Source organism: Periplaneta americana, chromosome 11 (genome assembly GCF_040183065.1).
Source record: "Periplaneta americana isolate PAMFEO1 chromosome 11, P.americana_PAMFEO1_priV1, whole genome shotgun sequence".
NCBI lineage: Eukaryota > Metazoa > Arthropoda > Insecta > Blattodea > Blattidae > Periplaneta > Periplaneta americana.
In genome coordinates this window covers 92,440,035-92,457,116 of record NC_091127.1, presented here as the reverse complement: position 1 = coordinate 92,457,116, position 17,082 = coordinate 92,440,035, and the positions used below count along the sequence as shown (strand labels likewise).

Below are 17,082 nucleotides of genomic sequence, written 5' to 3'. Positions count from 1 at the left end.
TGCTTAATAGTGCTATTGGTCGATAACTATTAACATCATGAGCAGGTTTCTCTTTTTTGTGAATTGGTACAATGATTGCTTTTTTCCAAGCTGCAGGAATTGAGGTGTTCCATGATAAATTGAAAATGGATAAAAGTACAGACTTGGCTTTTTCCCCCAGATGTTTCAAGAATTCAGAATGAATGTTGTCAGGGCCAGGAGATTTCTCGGTTTTTAAATTTTGTATAGCTAGAGTTAATTCTTTGGAAGTAAAATTTTGATGAAATATTTCAGGTTTTGTACTAGTAATATTGTTTTTATTATTTTTATGTAATTCTCTTTTGATAAATTTGTCAGTTTTTCTTTTTTTTTTTTTGGGATGTAATCTGTGAGAGTTTGAGTAGTGTTTATTAAATGCGTTTGCTATATCTCTACTATCTGTTAGTGTTTTGTTATTATGAATAATAGGTTGGCTAGTATTTTCCTGTGTATTGAAAATATTCTTCAGAACTTTATATGTTTTAGTGCTATCGGTTCTGTAATTAATATTTTCAATAAATTTATTGAAACTGTTCTTTTTTGCTGTTATGATTGCTTTTTTAAGAATGGCAGTCTTCTTCCTCCAATCTTGAGTATCTTCTGGTGTTTTGCTATGTTCTGCTTTGGTTCTTGTTTCAATAAATTCAGGTTTTCTGTCCAGAATGGGGTGTATTTTTTTGGTTTGCCTCGTGGAATGTGCTTTTTTGCAATTTTAAGAAGAGATTCACAGAAATATTTGTTCAATCTATCTGAGTTTGTATTTTCCATTAGTGGTGTGTTGAGCTTGAGGTGTTCATCAAGTTCTGTTGTAAATAGTTTCCAATTCGCTTTCTTAAAGTTCCATGTTGTTTTGTTATTGTAGGGTTCTTTTCTTTGGTTTTGGTAGAGATGGATAGAAGCAATGATGACTCTATGGCCAGATCCAGGGTCTTCAATTATTTTTTTCTTGGTTTCGTGATGGATATCTGATGTTACTAGTAATAAGTCTGGATTTGTACCAGAACCAGAATAATGAATGAAAGTAGGGGGATCTCCTTTTCTGTAGACAAGTTCTGTGGTTGTAGTATTTAGGAGGTCCATGATCATTTTTCCAGGTTGGTTTACATGATCGTAGCCCCAAAGTTGGGAGTGGGCGTTAAAGTCACCAATTATGATAGTTTTAGGTTGTATATCAAACAAAGATCAAGGGGATTATTAGGTGGGTTATAGGCACTGTTGCACCAAAAGTAAATTAGTAGTTGTCCTACTACACTGGGTGCAACGGTTAAAGGAATATGAAGGCGGGGTATCTGAAGGCTCTGTCCAGTAGTATTTACTCTCTGCTCACCAACGTTGCCAGCTATGGTACATGCTTGTTACTTTACGATGAACTAAGAACGTGGAATATGCTATTTACGCTCGAAAAATCTATTTAATATATAAAGATGAGACTATTATAAAAGAAATCAGTTATTCATAGATTTCAAAACATATGACTCGGTTAAGAGGGAAGTATTATATGATATTCTTATTGAATTTGGTATTCCCAAGAAACTAGTTCGATTAATTAAAATGTGTCTCAGTGAAACATACAGCAGAGTCCGTATAGGTCAGTTTCTATCTGATCCTTTTCCAATTCACTGCGGGCTAAAGCAGGGAGATGCACTATCACCTTTACTTTTTAACTTCGCTTTAGAATATGCCATTAGGAAAGTTCAGGATAACAGGCAGGGTTTGGAGTTGAACGGGCTACATCAGCTTCTTGTCTATGCAGATGACGTGAATATGTTAGGAGAAAATACACAAACGGTTAGGGAAAACATGGAAATTTTACTTGAAGCAAGTAAAGCGATCGGTTTGGAAGTAAATCCCGAAAAGACAAAGTATATGATTATGTCTCGTGACGGGAATATTGTACGAAATGGAAATATAAATATTGGAGATTTATCCTTCGAAGAGGTGGAAAAATTCAAATATCTTGGAGCAACAGTAACAAATATAAATGACACTCTGGAGGAAATTAAACGCAGAATAAATATGGGAAATGCGTGTTATTATTCGGTTGAGAAGCTCTTATCATCCAGTCTGCTCTCCAAAAATCTGAAAGTTAGAATTTATAAAACAGTTATATTACCGGTTCTTCTATATGGCTGTGAAACTTGGACTCTCACTCTGAGAGAGGAACATAGGTTAAGGGTGTTTGAGGTGCTTAGGAAAATATTTGGGGCTAAGCGGGATGAAGTTACAGGAGAATGGAGAAAGTTACACAACACAGAACTGCACGCATTGTATTCTTCACCTGACATAATTAGGAACATTAAATCCAGACGTTTGAGATGGGCAGGGCATGTAGCACGTATGGGCGAATCCAGAAATGCATATAGAGTGTTAGTTGGGAGACCGGAGGGAAAAAGACCTTTAGGGAGGCCGAGACGTAGATGGGAGGATAATATTAAAATGGATTTGAGGGAGGTGGGGTATGATGATAGAGACTGGCTTAATCTTGCACAGGATAGGGACCGATGGCGGGCTTATGTGAGGGCGGCAATGAACCTTCGGGTTCCTTAAAAGCCATTTGTAAGTAAGTAAGTATTATAAAAGAAAGGGCCTCAATTTCGTGGTCACAGCTGTACAAGTCTGATCTTCATGTGATGCGTAGGAAGCCAACAAATCAATCTTCCGTCTCGCATTGTTTTCATTACTCACAATCAAAACCCCAAACATTGCAGCTAAAGTGAGGCCCTATTCAGGGATCAACAGCTGATAGTAGTGCATTACTAAAGACATTGAGATACTGTTATATTAGTTCAGTTTCTGCTATCATCAGTCCCATAGACGTAGTGTAGATTCCTTCTTTACTATTTAATTTCTTCCTGTGTGTGTGTATGCGTATGAGTGAAAATGTCACTTGAACCTGGTACAAGTGGTTTCTCGTTTCATAAATGTGAAGTGCTACGTGCTCAAAACAGAAAAATAACTTATAGGCCTAATGTAGCATGTACATTTTTTTTTTTAATTGTCCTCTGCAGAGAGTAGAGAAAGTGCAGATTTTTCAAACACACTAGTACCGTCTATTGAGTCTTATGGTATAGGTTGTGTACAGTACATACACCCAAGGACTTGTAGCGAGGCTTCTGCTGCTGCAGCAGCAGCAGAAGGGAGAGTTATATGAAAGTCCCACAGGCGAAAGGAAGTACGCTTATCGTATGCCATGCGGAATGGAAATTACTGGTTTTGTACCATTTCTTTTGTTAAGTTTTATTTTTACACGCTTTAACATCTGTGGTCATATTACGTGTTTAGGATCTTGGGTTTATCAGTAGGCCATTTTTACTGTTGAATTCCTGTTTATATTGTGTGTTATAGATGGTTTGTGTTCATGTAACTGATTTTAGATCTTGATTAATGTTTATGACATTGGTGATTGAAGGATGAATCATGGTATATAAATTTCCAATCCGGCATTATTTTCCTTTTGTGACTGAGGGACACAGTGAAAACCCCCACTCAGACTGGTCTACCACGGGATTTGAAACCGGGACCTCACGAATTTGAGTCTCAAACACACTCTTGTATCAAACTGTAAAGCTGCATCTACACGGTTCAATTTTCCATGCGCGTACCCATGTAATCTGGGAAGAATATTAAAAGAATCACGATTAAAATGTTCGTTCAATTAAGATGCATGAAGATCTTGTGTCTACATGGTGAGCTGTTTTGAATGTCATCTTCACTACGTGTATTTGTGTGTGTGTATGTGCGTGCGTGCGTGCGCGCGTCATAAAATGTTGCAAGTTAATACCTCTTAAATGGATAGATAAAATCGAATGCTTTTCTTCTAAATTTTATTGGGGGAAGGAGTCTTTCAAACTGTGATAGGGGCAATTTTATTGAAACATATTTTTTAAAGAAATTTTTTAGCAGTTATAGGGTGTTTTTATTGAAGTATACAATAGTAGAACACTGGGCAACAAAAAAAATTTTTTTTTTAATGTTTCCTGCACTTCATGAGTCAATTCTTACTAATTTTGGGTTGAGAAAAACGAATATGACAATGAAAAATATTTCTTAGCTCTAGTTTCTGTGATACACAATACGTGAAAGTATTTCAGTTTAACGGATTAAGAAAAAACAATACATTTTCATTACATATGCCAACAACATTGAAAGTGGATTTAATTTTTTTTAATGGCAGTTACATTCTATGAGTTCTAAATTTATGGAAGAATACCTGGCAGATGGTTGGGTCTGAAGAGAATCATGTGTGGCTTCATGAGATCGTCGTCTTTTAGCTTGCCTCTTGTGAGTTTCGGAGCATCCCTATGCAAAGACCAGCAGTAATCCGCAAGCATTGTTTCATTCCAACGGCCCTGATATCTTTGTTCCATAACAGAAATATTGTGATGGAACCTTCCTCCGTGTTCATCACTGAAAGCTCCACAACTAGGAGGGGAAAAGTCTAGGTGGGAGTGGAGAAAATGGACATGTTGCATCCGAGTTGATGGTATTTTTGCAGGAGCACTGTCACCAACTGAGTGTAATTATCATCTCTTTTGTTGCCTAAAAATCCATGAATAACTCCCTTGAAGGCTTCCCAAACTTCCTTTTCTTCCCCCTCCAAAACTTTGTCAAATGCAGGATCCTTTACAAGTTCTCGAATTTGTGGCCCGACAAAAATACCTTCCTTAACTTTGGCATCACTTAATTTCGGAAATTTCTCTCTTACGTACTTAAAGTCCTTGGTTCATACCTGTGGCGATTTTTTTTTATCAAACCCAGCTTAATATGCAGGGGTGGAAGAAGAACATCTTTTGGGTCCACGAGAGGCTCAGCAACAACATTTTTCTCGCTAGGGTTAAGATTTGTTGCAGGCCAGTCTGCTTGAATATAATGTGATTTCCTATCCCTGCTGTCCCACGTACATAAAAAGCAGCAATATTTTGTGTACCCCAGTTGCATTCCTAAGAGTACAGCAATGACTTTTAGATCACCACAGATTTTCCACTTGTGTTCATGATATTTGATTGAGTCGAAGAAGGCTGTCATATTTGCATAAATCTCCTTCATGTGAACTCCATGACCAACAGGAATAGAAGGAAGACAGTTGCCATTGTGAAGTAATACAGCTTTCAAACTAAGCTTGGAGGAGTCTATGAATACCCTCCATTCAGTTGGATCATGGTTCAAATTCAAACATTTCATCAAGCCATTAATGTCGCAGCAAACAAGATTGTTTTTCTTAAAAAAGGGGGGGGGGAAGCAGATCCCATTGCTGCAGTCTAGACCCTAGGATTTCTGCCTTCTCCTTTGACAGGATCTCTAATGAGATCACTCAATTCCGCTTGACTCAGTCTGTGCAGTTTATCATCTTTTTCCTCAAAATCAGGGTCATGGGATGTGGAAGGCTTGTTGGGTTCTTCTTCTTGTTCCACACTGTCTTCATTTTCTACTTCAAACACACAATTTTCGTGACATTTTTACAAATTTTACACTTTGAAAACTCTTCCAAACCAGAAATTCTGCATTAATTACAGCAGAAACAATATGAAATTCACAGTCACAGCAACAATATCTATGTTTGTAACTTACAAACAGCTGAAGAACATTTGTGTTTTGTTATTTGACAGGTGTGCCAACTCGCAAAACAAAATTTCCCCCAAACTGAAAATGTTGACTCTAAAAACTGAAATGTCACTTTATCTCCAAAGCAAGAGCTAATCTGTCATTTTTATGGTGATTTTTTAATCCAGCACGTGGAAATACATAAGAATTAGCTATTTTTGAGCCCGAAACATTTTCATTGTTGACCAGTGAGAAAGGATTACAAAATTAATAAGGAAATCAATAAATACTAAGGTATTTACTTACATTATGTCATTAAGTGCTCAAAGTAGCCTCGATTAACATCTAAGCACTTGGTGATTCTTGTGGAAAGGTTTTCTCTGCCTCTTAACAACATACAGTGGCTAGTAGTACAATAGGCATCACTTATTCGACATTTCATAACCTCTTTCGTTGTAGGTGGTGTAAACATTACTTATTGTTTTATGTACCTTCCCCCCCCCCCCAAAAGAAAATAGTCCAATGGTATTATATCAGGTGAGCGAGGTGGCCATGTAGTAGGTCCACATGTCCAATCCACCTGCCACCAAATTTGTCATTTAATAGTTCACGTGTACGTATTGCAAAATGTGGTGGTGTGCCATCCTGCTGATACCACATTTCTTTTCTCGAATTCAAGGGAATGTTTTCCAAGAGGAGAGGTAATTCATGGTTGAGCAAATGGCAATATGAATCAGCAGTAACTGTACCTTCAAAGAAGTAAGAACCGATGACAAAGTTACCAGATATTTCACACCAAACATTCAGTGACCAACGATGCTGAAAAGGCACAATTCTCATCTATTAGGAATTTTCAGGTGCCCAGTAATGCATATTATGCCTATTAACATGTCAGTATTTGAGAAGTCGCGTCATCTGAAAATAATGTTTGCTAAGAACAATAAATATATATATATATGTTCTTAGCAAACATTATTTTCAGATGATATATATATATATATATATATATATATATATATTCCTGGACACACGAAAGTTTAAATTTTTAACAGTCCAGGTAGAAGTTCCAATCACGGCCGTATTGGTGCTGTTGCTTGTCATGCGCGGCCGCATTGGCGCTGTTGATTGCAGTGTTAATGCCAATGTCAGGCATAGGGGGGGATAAAAACACGGTCTTTTACGTAACCCCACAGATAAAAATCACAAGGAGTGAGGTCTGGAGACCTGGGAGGCTACCGTACAAACTGCAGTTATTGCAAGCATTGCACCACAACAAAAGGTACGAATTTTGCATTAGATGATATGGAAGAAGACAATTTTTCTGAACGATTAATCTTTTCCGATGTATCCACGTTTCATCTTTCCGGTAAAGTTAATCACCATAACGTTAGAATTTGGGCAAGTGAAAATCCTATGTCAGTTATTGAATATGAAAGAGATTCACTGAAGATCAACGTCTTCTGTGCCATATCTGTAAACGAAGTTTATGGACCTTTGTTCATCATGGAGAAAACTGTGACAGGAATAACCTATCTAGACATGCTTCAAAACTGGTTATTTCCTTAACTTGAAGATGATTCAGATGACTTCATCTTCATCCAAGATGGTGCCCCGCCTCATTTCTCTAACCACGTCCGACGTTACCTGAATGACACCGTTCCAGGACATTGTATTGGAAGAGGAGGAGGAGAAGATCAACTTCATCGCCGGTGGCCTCCCAGGTCTCCAGACCTCACTCGTGATTTTTATCTGGGATTACGTAAAAGACCGTGTTTTTATCCCCCCCCCCTATTCCTGACATTGGCCTTAACACTGCAATCAACAGCGCCATTGCGGCCGCGCATGACAAGTAACAGTGTCAATGCGGCCATGATTGAAACTACTACCTGGACTGTCCAAAATTTAAACTTTCGTGTGTCCAGGAACGTTGAAATTGTGTTTCTATCTTTTGTAGTTTGGAAGAAATAAATATTTGAAATCTGCTCCTTTTTGAATAGCCCTGTATATATGTATGTATTATCGCCGCGCGAGCCGGAGTAACGACCAGCAGATCAAAGAAAAGGTTAACCTTCAGACTACCAAGCTCTAAGACCAACACCAACTACCAAGCAGCATCAGCCAAGACCCCGAGGAGGAATTGCTTTATAAAGAACAATGAAAACAATATGTAATAAAATACTTAAAGAAAATTATAAATATAGTACATTTTGAAAATACAACATACTTAATCAATGAGTTCGGAAACAATACAAGTCCAATTTTACCCTACCCCACTGAAATTTCCTTCTCTAGTACACTTTTTCATATCTCGAATTCATTCATTCAAGTTTTTCACAATTTCTTCCGTGAGTACAAATTAAAAGTTCAAACTAATTTAGGGCAGATATACTTTTGACAATAAGAGCAAAAATATTCACAAAAAATAAATAGGGTGTACAACTGAACAGAAGAAAGTTATGTAACAAATTTTAAATCTGAATTCTACTTCACAGTTTCACTGCATGGAAGACACACTGTTTTGATTATTTTCTTTATGTGGCTTTCGGACATGCATTTTTTTTACACATTTCACAGGATTCACTAGCATTCCTGACAGTTTTTCTAGGGCACAACTGACATCAGCTTCCTTTTATAGCTTGATTGGAGGTTCAGCATCTTCTCTTCCCACAGGTTCTGGCTCAGGAACAAGATATCTCATTGCAGTTATTGCTAGTTTGTGAAATTCTGTGGGATGCTGAAGCCGTCATTTCACTTTCGGAATGATCGACTCCTTCTCAAATTGGAGTAGAAAGTTCCTTCCTCTGTGCGTAGAATTTGCCTGAAGATGTTGATTCTTCGCCTTGCATAATATATAAGCATTGAGACCCCCAATGTCGACAATGTTCAGGAATAAGACATAAGGTCATCGTCTTGTGGTTGTTTTCACAGAACATTCATTTACCATTTTGCCCATAGACTGCGCTTATTTGAGAGCAACGTAAAATCAGTTCTTCTCTATGGCAGTGAGACATAGAAAGTGACAAAATATCTCACTCATAAACTCCAAACATTTGTGAATCGTTGTTTGTGCAACATATTGGGAGCATGGTGGCCGAATGTCATTTCCAATACATTACTTCGGAAGAAGATGCAACAGAAGCCCATTGATCTGGAGATAAAAAGAAGAAAATGGTGCTGGATTGGACACGCCCTGAGACGTCCAGAAGGAAATATTGCTAAAGACGCACTCGAATAGAATCCTCGGGGGAGTAAGAGAACAGGAAGACCCGGGATAACCTGGCGGCGGTCTGTTCAAGAAGAAGCTCAAAATCTAGGGAAGAACTGGAGAGAAGTGAAGGCCTTGGCCGCAAATAGGTCAAAATGGCGCTCTTTTGTTGTGACCCTTTGCTCCCCATAGGGAGACGCAGAACATTGAATGTATGTATGTATTTTGTCCATAGTATCGACACCCCTCTTTTAGGGCTAAGTAACAATACCTTGGGTATTCCTTGCCTATTCTTTCTCATTGTTTCATACAGTGTCACATATTTCTTGTAAAGTTCACTTGCAAGTGAAATAGATGTAAGAAAGAATATCTGTCGTAATGCCGTATCCTCCTTGTAGGCAGCTGGTTAGATCAAACATTACTCTTTGACATTGATTTTTTCAGGATCAGCCCCTTTTTTTCCAGTGTACAACTGTAAGTTTATTGCGTAATTTGATCCTACATCAACCAGGGCCCAAATGTTCAGTTTCTACTTAGCAGCTTTTGACTTCATATACACAATGAAAGGGCAGCGTCCTTGGAAAGAAACGAGTTGTTCAGCTACAATCCTAATTCACATCTTACAATAGATGGACTTACAGCGGTAGACAAACAAACTGAAGACATCTCTGATAACAGCCAGTTTATCATTTCGTCTCTTTTCATCTCTTGTACTAGTGTCATCAAATCTGAAGAATGTCGATAAATGCTGAAATTGAGTTCGAGATATTGCAGCACGAAATATGTCTCTTTTGTACACGGGATCTGTAGTTCATAAGAACTCTTTGTCTCCCGTTTAGCTTCCGAAACACTGACGATTATCAAAAATGCATACATTTCATCGACATCTGTTGGCAGCCATTGTCTCTGCTTTTCTGGATTCTTTGTATTTAATTCTTCATGAAAAGCCTGTGCCTTTTTATTAGTTCAGTCTACTATAATTTTTCAAATACTATCATCAAAAATATCTTGAAAGCATCATTCATTGTCTGAATTCTCTGAGATGCACTTGTAAGCCCTGGAGGCATCCAACAATATTTTGAACTGTGTGTCGCGTGGCTTTTGGTGAACTTTTAGACCAAGACATTGCATTTTTACTCGTATAATTTTCATCAATATGCATATCATTATTTTCATCTTCACCAATACCATCATTAGCATCACTATTTTCTGTTTCGTCTACTACTTCTTCAACCTCTTCTATTATTCTCTTCTAATTCTGATAGATCGACTACTTCTTCATTTTCACTCTCACTCTCACTCTGTATTATATGAGTCACTTCACCAACATGTTCCTGATTATGTAGCCTATGTCATATATTTTCCTGTCCCGCACCGAGGCGTCGCAGTCTAAGGCATCCCGCCTAGGACGCGCGTTACGGAATGCGCGCTGATTCGAGTCTTCATGGGGGAAGAAATTTTCTTATGAAATTTCGGTCAGTGTATGGAACCGGTGCCCACCCAGCATCGTGATGCACTTGGAGAGCTACGATAGGTAGCGAATATCTGGTTTCGCAAACCAGCTATAACGACTGGGGTATCATCGTGCTAACCACACGATACTTCCATTCTGGTTGGATGATCGTTCACCTCTGCTTTGGCATGTGGTCGTGAGGCGAGCAGATGGCTGGTCGGTCTTGGCCCTGCAAAGGGCAGTAGCGCCATGGATTTATATATTTTCCTTCCCCACATTTTTATATATCAAGAAGAGTAATCATGTAAAACTCAATCTAAACCAATAATCTACTGAGCTAAAAGTGAAGACAAATTCCCAACAGCAATATATAAACAATTTGAGATGCCTGAAAGACTTACCAACAACAACAATGTGCAAAGAAAATAAACTGGTGACAAAAGTTTTGTACAACACAAACTACCAAGAGGGGTCAACAGAGACCCCACTGAATAAAAATAAATATTATTCTCTTTGGGATGGAACACTTACGTAACCAACACCACAGACATGACGCGATAAACAAATCTGACAATAACAATAAGTGAGTCGGGGAATACTAAAACGTTCTAAGTCATCCAACCTTGTTTTTTGGGAAACTAAAAAAAACTGTTTCTTTACTTTCAGGGTTTGTTTAAAAATATGAAAAAATTACATTTTAATATATGACCTAAACTTGAGCTAAATCATGATCAAAATCACTTTTTTTTCTTCTATAAACCTAAAAAAAAAATCAAATTACAATGTCTGACTTAGAACCTTTTAGTTTACTTTCAGGAAAATTAATAAGAAATTGAAAAATTGTTAATGGAATATTTATTTTGTATAAACTGTTTTCTGTACGAACATAAGTGTCAACTAAAACTCACATTTTAACAAAATGTATGAGAAAAAAATAAAATTGGGGTGTGTGACTTAGAACCTTTTAGTTTACTTGAGGGAAAATTAATAAGAAATTGAAAAATTGTTAATGGAATATTTATTTTGTCAAACTATTTTGTGTACAAACAATAGTGTCAACTAAAACTCACATTTTAACAAAGTGTATTGGATAGAAACGTATTTTAGGCCAATTTTTATTATTTTAATCAACTTCTTGCTCCTTCTTGCTATCTATGCCTCCAGTGGGCAAGTTTAACAACTCTTCATAAAAGTCCGTGTACGCTAGAGGTACATGTGGCAATAGTGATCTAATGTCTTGTACTTTTTGGGGTTTTATATGTACTTCACCTGTCTCGTACGCTAATCGCACTGGAAAAGATGGTCGAGGGTCACTGTTGTGCAATAGCTTGTATGTGTTTACTAATAACCCATCAATGTGGCTTCTTGTGACTATGGTACCTTTAACAGCTGTGTCACCATCATAAGTACAATGCATTACAGAACTTATACCAAATTGCACTTCGTTTCTTTTTCTGTACCTGTCGCCATCTTGTTTCCTCGGATACACATGTTTTCTTGTAAAACTCTTGCCACTAGTCTTTAAAATTTTTAATGTCACATATTTCAACTTCTACTACTGTAAAGTTTCTAGATAAACTTTAAGTTATAATAATTTTGGTCAACTGATGCATGCTGTAAAATCTGTCATGTTTTCTCATGGTCCTTTTGACAATTGCGAAATCCCTATCGCAGGGCAAAAAAGAATGCCCTCTGATAGGATAGAATTGTTCAATTTTCTCAAATCTCTCCGAATCTGTGAAGGCCAAAAATGCACTATTAAGAGCGTGGTTTTTATTCTTGCCTCCACAGTTGTCACAGTAAACATGAACTTCTTTTATGTCATTTAGAACAGAGCCAAGGTATTCGAAAACGAAAGAACACACCTCATTAGGGCCTTTTTTTTGCGATGTCTTCATTGTAAATGTACAAAGTTGCATGGTTTTTCTTGACATCATGAATGCAAAATGAGTTGACATTTAGCTGTCTCAGATAAGAAGTGCCTTGTACAGGAAAACTGGCAATGAAATGTTCTGCATATAATCAAATGCAATGGCAAGAACATGACGTTGATCTTTAGATTTTTCAGGACATACCTCAGACTGATGCCGTGAATAAAACTTTTTTGGTTGATTAACCCTCCTTATATTTTCTTCATCCATTTTCAATCTCTAACACTGAAATCTTACAAGACAAAGTCAGCTGTCACTGTTTCAATTTACTGGGAGAACATTCTAGCCAATACAAACGAAAAACTTCTGAGTCAGTCTGGCCAATGGAAACAAAATGGTTCTGTGTCACTGACTCAGAACGTTTTTGTTTTCACTACGCAATACAGAACTCTTATATCACCATGCAAAGAGACTTGACTTAGAATATTTTTGCATACATAGTTGTATTTACCTTCAAAGAATGACTTCCCGCCATTAAATCAATTTCGTAAAAATAGTGACTTATAATGTTTTAGTATTCCCTGATTCAAGTATCAATGTGCAAAGATACTGCTTTCACAAGAAAATAATAAAACAATTTGCTTTGGGGTCTCTTCTGACCCCGCTTGGTAGTCTGAAGGTTAACAACAATAACAGACCTGTCGATTGCATACTGTCTAAAGCGATGTCGCGTCTTTTTCAAACTGCAGGGCGTACAAACGAGAAACACGACTATTTTATAACTAATATTATATGATAATAATAATAATAATAATAATAATAATATTAATAATAATAATAATAATACTTTCATGCTATCCAACTACATTAATTAAATAAATATGTAAATTACAGTTATTAATTACTTGACATCCTAGCTCTCATCTGAACTGCTTCCTTCACTGTCACTGTCACCTACGCTTATAATGAACGAGTCTCTGTCGTTTTCAGAATCACGAACAATATATTAGCGTTCTATTTCTTTTGTCCTGTTAACACACTTTGTCCACAATTCCGAATTTATAAGTTCAACACATTCTCGTATAGTTCTGCATACACTGTCACTACGTGATGGAGTCACATTTCGTTTTCGAACTTCATGTTTTAAGCACGCCCAAATAAGTTCAATAGCATTTAAATTACAGTGATATGGGGGCAACCGCAAAACCTCATGGCCGAAATCTCTTGCAAATTTTGTCAATGACAAACACTACTGATATTAGCTTCTTTTATACGTTCAAGCAATACAGATATAGTGGATTGTGGATTGGGTACTTCTAGATTGTGTTGCACCATGAAACTAATAATATCATCCATTCTTGTGGATCTATTTGGTAGCCTAAACTGTAGCCTGGAATGATAAGCAGCGTTATCCGTTACAATCAAGACCCCACACTGCCAGCTGAGCAGAAGATACGACTGGACCCAAATTGAAGCGATCGCTCGCCGCCATCTTGAGGCAATGCTGATAGAACGCAATTGTAAAACAAACTAAGATTTATTACTATACAACATAAAAACAACCAAACATGAACCTAAGAGTAACAAGGTTAAGACAAATATAAATAGTAAAATGTAATTACCTACATTCTTGTGGTATAACGTCAAATAATCAAAGATATTTATCCTGCAACTGTCAGTCAATAATCTTTGTCGTCTTTGTGACTTGGGCGTATTTATATTTACATAATTCATCATATCCGTAGGATGGGCTTCCTGAAATATATTTCAATAACCGAGTGAGAACATTAATTTAATCTTGCACATTGTGTGCATCTTGCGGTCATGAAAAATAGTGGATGAAAAGTAATGCTGATAGAACGCAACTGCAAAAGACACTAAGATTTATTACTATACCATAAAAAATAACCGAACACAGTTATCTTCTTTATACTGTGAACCGAATATAAGCAAGTACCGGTAACCAAGTAACAAGGATAAAAACAAATATAAACAGTGAAACGTAATCACCTGCATTCCTGTAATAGTCTACAACAGCAAATAATTGAAGAAACTGAAACTGTCTGTCAGTAATCGTCATCTTTGTGAACAACAAATATTAAGCTGTTATGCTAAAACTGTCAATTAAAAATTCTTGTCTTCGTGATTAGGCCTATTCATATTTACACAATTCATCAAATCTGTACCGATGGAGTTCCTGAAATATTTAATTAATCGAGTTAGGACATTAACTTAATCTTGCGGACTGTGTGCATTTTGGTTAGGCCTAATAATAAATATTTCAATAAACAAGGAAATGCATCAACTTTTATTATTAAATCGAATATGTGCAAGAATGTCAAAATATTGTAACTAGGCCATATCAAGATAGCATGAAAATACTTAACCAGATTTATTTTGCACTCACCCATTGATTTAGAGAGATGCTGTCTAACTATCTTCTTGTGCAAAGCAATACTGGTGGTGAATTGACGGTATAAATTTATCGCGTTTAACAGCAGATAACCATTTACTGAGAAGCTCAGGCTTTTGCAATGGAAACCTAAAAAGAAAGTTTGCGCTTACTCCTATAAAACATTCTCTTCTATTATCACAATAAATATGTACTAATGTTCTCAGTCATTTTACAATATCCTAATACAATATATGTAACTAACTTACTTGTGAAAAGAAATTTCCGAATCCTTCTTACGTCGATTCGTACAGTTGTATGCGGCACAACTATGCACCATGATTCCACTTACGGAATTTATATAAGGAGTACGATGAAAATAAATGATAAAGAACACTATTTGTACAGTTGTATGCAGCACAAGAGCACACGATGGTTTCACTTATAACAAATAAATATGATTAAAATACTAAATACACACTATTTGTATAGGGCTCATATGTAGCACAGTAGTAGGCCTACACTGTGATTTCACGTATATCACAGGAGAACGATTCATTTAAACTATATAAACACTATATCTATACACACATTATTGATTAAATTAATACGCACTTACTCCTAACACATTCAATAATACTGAATAACCTTCTATGTTATTTCAAATTAGGCGGACTCGTGATGTAAACATATTGTAGTCACATGGCACTCACCCTCAAGATGGAGACACAGTCTAATATATATTAGACTGTGATGGAGATGCGCGAAAGTGTTCAATTTTTGGTCGAGGAACAGCGCTCGTAGTGAGTCTAGGTTAAACTATAAAACGTCTTTGGTTACAATTATACACAGAGGGCTTGTTGGAAGATTTTTCATTAATTTGTTTGTAAACCAGTCCTCGAAAATTTCAGAATTCATTTCATCATATGAATCTGCTTTGGAGTCACCTACATTTCTAGCTGAAAGGAACAAACAGTTTGGAACCCAGCCGTCACTACTACCTGCATGCAAAACCATAATTTGTTTCCCGCAAGATACAGGGGCATTGAAGGCACATGAGCAACTCCCATCATCCCAACCTTTTTTGAGAACATCATGGGTGTTATACCATGTCTCGTCCAAAAATATAATTTTATGGCCTGCCGATCTCTTAGAACGAAGTGTGTTCAAATATTTGTACCTCCACATTACTATTCTCTACGACTCCATTATCACGCGTCTTTTGTTAAGAATTCGGAACCTGAATCCTAACTTTTTCAATAATTCTCTCAGTATTGTTTCTTTGTAGGGGAATTCACACTTGTTTTGAAGTTCTATTCATATTTCACTAACTGTTGGCGACTGTCCATTTTTTTTAAATCACACACCATTCGACGAATCAGATCGCAGGTGAAGTTATCAACTTTTTCAAATTTCTGGTTTTTTATTTTTACATCTTTTGGGTGTTTTAGGACCTCTTTTTACAACTCTGCTTACGGCTTGCCTACTTAATCCAACAGCTTTTGCTGTCTCTGTAATCTGTCCCTTGCCCAGTTTATTACTTTTGACATAGGCATACACATTACAAATTATTTTCTGAGACTGTTTATTCAATGTCCCCATACATTTTCTACCTGTAATTGTCTTACTTCTACTAGTTGAAGGTACACACGCATTTACATTACTTTCAACTTCATCATCGCCTTCCCACGGCCTCCACATTTTAAATATTAACACCAACTTATAACTTCCACTTGAAATGCTTTACTAAACTGAACGAACATTTGTTATTAAAAATGACAACCTTGATTCTTACTCCACGTGGACTTGATATGTACAAGTCAAAATTCAATCCTGGATTGCCATTGGCGGCAACCGTTTTTTGTAGAATATGATTGGAGCGGTGGGACTAAAAGAACCACAATCACAAGCGACAAACAATGACTTATAAATATCAAAGGCTCGCCGGTCGTTACTCCGGCTGGCGCGGCGATAATATGTATATATTCATTTCAAAGTGTGTCATGATGTTACTGTTGTGAGTCAGCGATTTGAAGCGTGTTTAAGCTTTTATGTCAGAGAAGTTGCCTATTATTCAAAGCATTCAATCTGAACTTGAGAACGTGTACGGTATAACTTGAACGTCGTAGCAACAGATGGCGGTCTGTACGGTCTGTGTGCTCCCATAACCTCTTTCGAACTGCGGTTTGCGCGGGCAAGTCGTACGCAGGGTATTTGTTATCATCGGTTGTGTACAGCAACATTCCACAACACAAATCAAATGCTCCGTGTCCATGTTGACCGTCGAAGTTAATGTCAACAAATACGCAAGTAATCGTCTTAACCCTCTCCCCATATCCCGACAGTAAGAAAAAAACTCACCTCAGTACGTGTTTCCAAACAGTTCACATTCCTGCCACTACCGACGTTACCGTACATATCGGTATGTACTCTTCAGAATGAACGCCGTAATTGGTAGGCAACTTCTCTGGCACACAGGTAATACACTTTTGCGGAAGTGTAGGAAGATTTAATTCTCTAGGCTCATCGGCTAGCCACATGACGGAATACAGCGAGCCATGACACACTTTGAACTGAACACGCAGTGTATTTAGTTAGGCTT

The 17,082-nt window shown here is 37.1% G+C and overlaps 1 long non-coding RNA gene across 1 annotated transcript in view; it reads right to left on the bottom strand.

The window, feature by feature from the left end:
- LOC138709190 (uncharacterized) overlaps positions 1–17,082 on the bottom strand; it is a 45,413-nt gene that overhangs the window by 17,591 nt on the left and 10,740 nt on the right. The gene's annotated exons all lie outside the window — the stretch shown is intronic.